Here is a 7,965-nt window from a genome sequence, read left to right as displayed (position 1 = left end):
GTTGGACAATGTTTTATTGATATATCTTACAGTGTTAAAGCAAGTCTCTTATCATAATAATAAAGTGAACTCTAAATACGTTTCATGACTTCATGAATACATGTTTTGCTGCTCTCCCACAGGGCAATGGCCCCCACACAAGGGGTTTGGCTCCCCCAACAGGGGATACAGCCCCCCAAAAGGGGGTTCAGCCCTCTCACAAGGGATACGGCCCCCCAACAGGGGGTTCAACCCCCACACAAAGGGTACGGGCCTCCAACAGGCGATTCAGCCCCCACACAAGGGGTATGCCCCCCAACAGGGGATTTGGCCCCCCAACAGGGGGTTCAATCCCCACACAACCCCCCACACAAGGGGTACAGGCCCCCATCAGGGGTCAAATGGCCCCCACAGGGAGGGGGAAGGGGGGCTGGGGGAGTGGGCGCAGCCATCGAGGGATCCCCTCATGGTCTCCTCCCCGCTCCTCCAGCCCCCCGACCCCTTACCCATTGGCACCGGAGCCCTAGTGCTGAAACACAGCCTCACCGGCTGCGTGTTTCAGCACCAGGGCGAGGGCCAACCATAGAGATGCTCTGGCAGCCAGAGCGTCTCCATGGAGGACCCAGCCTCCAGTTGCCTCAGGACACAGTTAGGGATTGTGCCCTGTGCCGCGTTTTTAAGTGTCTATTTTTTTAGACTCCTGGATATCCAGGGGTCTAATTTTCTCCCCTCACTGCAAGTTTGCAGCAGGGGAACATTTTTTTGTTCCTGCATGTGCCTGTTGTCCTGCCTCAAAAGGCACGTGCGCACTCATGTGGATGCACCCTTAGAAGCTCCTTAGAGGCACTCTACTGTCACCTAGCTCCCAAATTCTTGGAATAATAACAACACAGCAGAAATCTTAGTTTGCTGAACATGATGAAACAATAAGAGCACTTGAGGAATAAAGACTTGCTTTCTAAACATATCTTAATGATTAGTCATGAATAACTGAAAACGCAAAGCATCAGCAGTTATGATGTAGAACCCAAAGTAAAAACATATTATTCAGAATTGATAGTGGCTATCAAGGGTGTATGGATATGCTGACTGAAGTGAACATTGATGGAAAGAATAAAGTTTAGCTTATTAAACAGCCCCACTTATATAAACATAGAAACTGTTTGCACACTCCCACAACATTTAGTGTATTTGAGCTCATTGATCCTCCTTGGCTGAGTCAAGTCCCATTAGTCAAGAAATAATAAATTTTCTGAGATTATCATCTCAAGGAGTGCCTATGTGAAGTCCTCCTTCACAATGGGGAAGGAAAAACTTACCCCTCAAGGTCTGAAAGATGCCGTAACTGTTTCTATCTTCAAGAAAAAAACGGTGAGAAATCTGCCAGCAGCAACTATTGTACAATATTCAAGTCTTGTCCAGAATCTTCCTTATTTTCTCCTAATACTGGCTGAAGATATCATACCTGAGTAGCAGCATGGATTGTGCTCTTGACACAAGCCCATAGACATTGTCACATGACAGACTGGGAGATAATGCAGAGGACAGAATTGCATCTCTACAAAACATGTATAGATCTAAGACTTTTGACATTATGGGTAAACTTGTACTGTGGTTAGTTCTCAAACAATTTGGATCCCTTCTTTCTCCCCCTCCCCCCTCTCTCCTTCCCACCCCACCAATTTGTCAACATAATTAGGCTATTGCACAATGGGCAGAAATTCTAGCTCCCAATCTTTTCTCACTCTGTCCCATTGCTGTTGTATGCCATTTAGCAAAAAGTTCAGAAGAGGAATTTACATTGAATACCGTCTGAAAAGAAGTCAGTTTAAGTTGCACAGATTCTTGGCTAAGAGCAGATTAACTTGTACAACTACTCAGAAACTTCAGTGTGCTGGGAGTTGCACCATAGTAGATCACAGTGAACAAGACCTCCAGGAGCTTTTCACCCATCTAATCGTAGGACACACCATGTTTGCTCTAACAGCAAAGGGAGAATTATTTTCACCTAGGAGACAACCAAAGTGCAGCTTGCAACCAGCTCTGAGTCTCCTCAGAGGTACAAGAGTTACTGTCTCTGGGTGCAAAAATTTTTAATTTTTCACTGTGTCAGGTATCCAGGTTGTAGCCCTACTAGTCTAGAGGCAAAAGGAATTGGAGCTCATGGTAGAGGTGATATCTTTTATTAGATCAACTAGATTTTTGCAAAAAAAATATATTTAATTGCAAGCTTTCAGGCACAAGCCCCCTTCTTCAGGCATAGGAGAAAAGATTGTAAAAGTTCTCCTGAGTAGAAATGTAAAGTTCATACTTCATTTTATTTTATATGCAGATTAAGCTCAGAGAAAAGTTAGACAAATGCCTGCCCAGAAGAGCGTTACATCTTTTTACTCCTCTGAAATATGAAACACCATAAGCAGAAGAAAATATGACTACATCCTGCTTACCACCAAACAACTTTGAGGTAAAGAAACTATTTCAACTTTTGTCTGAGTCTAATCTGCATATAAAATGAACTGTTCCAAACAGGAGATTTTACCACCTTCAACTCTCCTATGAAATACGAACTTTCATTTCCACCCAGGAGAACTTTTACAAACTTTTCTCCTATGCCTGAAGAAGGGGGCTTGTGCCCAAACGTTTGCAATTACATACTTTCTTTTTGTAAAAATCTAGTTGGTCTAATAAAAGATATCACCTCTGCCATGAGTTCTGGTTCCTTAATTTTTCACCTGCATTTTGTGTTTATTGCTTCATTTTCTAGTGAGGGAAATGCCTTATTTTCAAACTGCCATACAAAATATGAGAGCAACATGGCAGGTACAGCTCCTCTCTTTTATGCCTGTGTCCAGAGATGCAGTTTTTCATGTGGACAATGGCAGATTTAGGAAGAAGAAAATTAGCTTCTTTCACTGTTTTACTCCAACACATTTTCTGCCAAACTGTCAATGTTTCAGAGCTAGTGCAAATAAATGGCACATTTAGTACAACACTCTTCAGAAAGAGAAAATTCTTGAAATACCAGCTACCAACTTTGGGCCCTATTTGGTGCTCTTTAGTCATTCTTTAGCAAGGAGAAAATTCCCACTGATGTGAGACAGTTATAGAAGTCTGTCAGTAAGAGTAAGGCACTTACAGTATTAAATTGCAATGAGATAATAATCTATTTTATAATCTAGAAAGATAACCCTGTAAGACAAATAAGCATGTCAGCCTACTGGTGTTTCAGGGAAATATTATATCAAGTTCTTTGACAGTAACGAAAGTGGCTTGACTCCCATTTAAACATTCTTCAAGGAAATTTGCAAGATGCTCATTAAATCCATTTTTCACTGAAAAAAGCTTTATAGTCACAAACAGTATTTGATAGGAATCTGAAAAGAATGAATTATATCTATCAGCAGCAAAGTTAGGAACATGCATTTAATGATCTATGTAGGTGTAAATTGAAACAGTGCAAGTCAGAGATATGTTAAGATAAGAAGTAAAGGAGCTTGATACAGCCTGACCTACAAGCTTTACAGCTGCATGGTGTTTATCACCCAGCATTCAGAGAACAGCAGGTGGCCATCCACTATGGTCCTCAGTGGAGTTTTCCATCTGCCTTTATAAAGAGAGGGGTTTTTTTATCTTTAGAACCAGTCAGTATCAAAGTAGTTTATCCGTTATTTAGACTTCTCATGTTCATTTTAGCTGTTGGACATATTTTTGGTTACATAACAGTTCTGTGGGATAAAAAGAGAACTGGGATATTAGGGTCGACCATTTTTATGCCCTGCAGTAACATTTTATGACTTGTGTTTAGAGTTTAACTGGAAAATCACTAGAACATATACTAAAGGGGACAATCCTGTACTGGCTAAGGGTAAAGTAGCTGACCTAAATCTTTCCTATTTCTAATTTCTGTGACTCTCTTGTGCTCATGCGTTGTCTTTTAAATAGTGTTGTGATTTCTCTCTTTTTCCCCTTCTTTTGTCCAGATCCTACCGGACACCAAGCTTAGTTTTCATTGACTTTAGTATTAACTATACGAATAATAAAAAAGATTTGGTGTTGTAAACTGGAAGCTCATCAATTGGAAACAACAGGCAGAGAAAGATGTGTATGCATGGATTCATCACAGATGACTGTGAGCCATCAATGTGATGGCAAAATATTGACTTGTGATCCTAGGGTGAGTCAGGTGAGATACTTCCAGATAGACTAGTATTTATTCTATGCTATTATACAAGGCACTAGAGACGTCTTATTTGAGATATTATGTCTGATTCTGGTCATATATGTTCAAGAATGCTGTCTTCAAATAGAAACACATAGAGCACAAGTCTACCAGAGTGATTGGGGAAAAGACAAATTTATTTTATGAGAATTAGGAATCACACTGTAATATGTAAAATATTTTTATATACTAGTTGATAGTACATATAAATATATTCTTATACATAACCATTGCTCAAGTTGCCAGGAATCGATGGTTTAAGAGGGAAAGACAGATGGTGAAAGTAGTAATATTGGCAAAGACAAATGGTAAAAGTACTAATATTGGCAAGGTAAAAGGTGATAAGAATAAGACCAAGCAGGAGGATGCTAGTGTAGGTATGTTAATGTAGGAGGAAAGTGGTAGACAATAGCAAGAAGAATGATTTATCAAAAAGCATGTCTTTGAAAACCACCAAAATGGACTAAGGGAGAAAAAAGGGAAGTGTCTGGGGAAAAATATGCTTTGTTACACATCAATTTTAGGCAGCTCAGGGATCACTTAACCCTTTGATTGTCCACACATTGACATGTGAAACTAGTTTTAGGATCCCTTTAGGCATTTTAAAGTTATGCCTCTCCAAGCTAGGTTTACCTGTAATCTGTGTTACTCAGCCCATATTACACTAATGTGTGTCCACTCTAGGCTATACCTCACTGTTCCCCTTGCTCCCCATGCCCAGTTTCCCCTGCCATCTGAGCTTGAGCCCGCTGCCCTCCTTCCCCCCTGGATCAGGTCCCCCCCCAGCCTGTACCAGCCCACTGCCCCCCTGCCCCTGTCTCCCACCAGCCTGGATTGGCCTGCTGCCCCCCTCTGCCCACTCCTGGATCAGGCCTACTGTCCCCTGCAACCCCAATACCTCAACCCCCACTCCTGGTACCCCCCTACAGCTCCCAGCTCACCTGTGGCTGCAGATGCTGTCTCAAGGAAACAGGCAAGGAAGGGAAACTGCCTTTTTGGTCACCACTGCCACCACCACTACTGCCACCACTGTGACTGCCACCACCACTCTCTGGGCTGGGCTCATCCCAAAGAGCAGCTGCAGTTTGGTGTCATTGTCAGCACTGGTGACTGGGCAGGTGGGTTCCCCTTTCCTGCTGCTTCCCTGGCTGGGACAGCACCAGCAGCCTCGAGTAAGCCAGAGGAGATGGGGGAGGTGACCTCTGAGAAGTAGGGGGGCAGGTGGGAGCCTCTGGGACAGCAGGGAGAAGGAGGTGGAGCCTCAGAGGTGGAGGAGGATCCCTGCAGGTAGAGAGATTGGGGGGAACCACAAGGGGCAGGGGGGAGCCTTGGGATTGGAGGGAGCTTGGGGGGAACTTGGGAGGGGAGCCCCAGGGATGGGGGGGGGCAGGGAGGAACCTTAGGGGCATGGGGGAGCCTGGTGTGCAGGGAACAGGGGGATTCTCACCCTTCAGTCTTGAAGGCCTGTGCTCACCTGGACATGTAAGTACTCTAAAGCTAACCCTTATACTGAGCAACATTTGAGAAACTTGAAGTGTAACGTGTAACAAAGTCCTAAGAGGCATATATGGAAGCTCTGGGCTAGATGTCAGTTTCTGGGAAACAGACATTTCAGAAAAAGAAAAAGTAATGAAAATTTTAGGGAGTTAAAACAAAGGAAAAGAAACAAGGTTTTTGCTCTTCTGAGTTGGATCTGCTGGAGCGAACCACCTGGAGACAGTTGGAGTTTCTCCCTTTCGAACTCAATTGTATTCTGGTCAAATGTATGCAACTGTAACTTCTGTGTGGGGATGGACATTAATAAGTGATGTAATAGTGTCATCTAATCTATAGTTAATATTTGTTATAGTATTTTAGAACTTTTACTGAAAGTAACTGTATTTTAGCTCTTGACCTTTGGTTTTAGTATAAGAATTTTAGCTGAATTACTGATGTGGTTGATTGAATTTGAACATGAGAGGAGAATTGGCTTATGTATCTTAGGAAAACGAAAGCTGAGAAGAGATATGATTGACTGTCATTTTTAAATACATCAGGGAGGTAGGCAGCCGGCAGAGGAAAGAATTATTTAAATTACCAGACAATGCTGACACAGAAACTGATGGAAATAATCTATAATCTATGCTACACTACACTATGTATGAGGTTGGAAATATGAAGGAGGTTTCTAACTATTAAAAGAGTCAAATCCTGGCAAAGCCTTCTAATAAGAGGTGTAGAAGTAAAACTCTAATTTTCAGATTTGGTCTAATCAATTTATAGAGGGGATTGTGTACCCAGTTGGGCAACGTAGCAGGGGCCTGGACTGATGACCCAGGAGGTCTCTTCCAAATTTATATTTTGTATTGGTATGTGCTTCTTATAAAATCTCCTTTTTTTCAATAAGACTTATTCCTATCCTATGATGGGATAATAAGGCCATAAGAAAGGTGATTCAGTTTTCTAGTTTAAAAAATTTACTTACCCTGAGTCAGGTGAACACTTGTAACTTAGAATGTGAAGGTCTGGTGGCATTCTCAGTGATTCAAATTAAGTGCCAGCTAAATATTAATTCCCTGCTGCCTTTCTCCGCCTCTTCTTCAAGGATTGAGGTATCTCGAGGTCAAAATCTTAACTTTCAGGAGTTGGTTTTGTTTAGAGGAGGTACATAACACAAATTGTGACAGAAGTATAAAAGAACAAACAATATAGTGAAATAAGTTGGAAACTATTATTACAGAGTTCTTGATTATAGAACTCGGTGATACTTTTTGTTCTGGAGAAACATTTGTTCACTGAAAATTGCAGTTTTGGGGTGACACAAACTATTTGCAAATATTTCAGACAAAAGAAAATGGGAAAGAAACAAGCAAACAAAACCTAGCAATTGCAAATTGCCTCATTTTGGCGCTTGCAAAATGAAATGTTTTGATGTTTCAGCCTAAATTCAGTTGGGGAGTTATGTGCCACTAAACAAATAAATAAATGGTGTCTTCCTATAACCTGGTGCTTTGGGTACTTGCAGGAAAAATGAACTCAAATCCCCTCTTTGCTTGCTGCAAAGAAAGGTCTTGAATTTGGCTCTACCACTTTCTAAAAGAGCGCCATTACTAATAAGATATGGGACATAATGAGATGACACTCCTATTGAAGCTACTTTGCTCAAGAGAAAAGAGTATAGCCTGGTGGTTTGGAGTAATACTTGGGGTTTAGTTTTGATCCTGATAGATATTTAATAACTATACAAAGGCAACCACTTTAATAGAAAAAAGGCAGTGCAGAATACCTTAATCCTCTTTACAAATCTAGACTTTCATTTCCCAAGTTCTTTGCTGCTAAGGAAGCAAGGAAGGAAGGACTTTGACTTTTTAACAACTTTATTTCACAAGATCAGTTACAGAAAGCAAAAAACCATCAAACCACACCAAAGAGAAACCATTCCAGGACATTCAGAACATCACCCCGTGACAAACACCTTCGCAGTAATACACATCATGTCTAACATGCTATATATAACCCTCGAGAAATGAACAATTCCACCCTTCCCTGTCCCATAGTACACGTACAAAAACCTTCAACTTCTCACCCCGAGAAAATAAACAAAAGCAGCCTGGTGAGGGCCCAGGGCACGGCACAAGCTGGAAGCTACAGTGGCTGAAAGCCACAGCCCGCCACCGTGCCTGCCTGGTCGCCCAGACCGGTCATGACATCAGAGCGCGTATTTGAGACGGCCATCCTCCACGTGGCACTGCGCTCCCACAAGGGCCCAGAGTGCCTCGAAGGCGGGC

Source organism: Alligator sinensis, unplaced genomic scaffold (genome assembly GCF_000455745.1).
Source record: "Alligator sinensis unplaced genomic scaffold, ASM45574v1 scaffold1367_1, whole genome shotgun sequence".
Taxonomy (NCBI): domain Eukaryota; kingdom Metazoa; phylum Chordata; order Crocodylia; family Alligatoridae; genus Alligator; species Alligator sinensis.
This window is presented reverse-complemented; position numbering follows the sequence as displayed.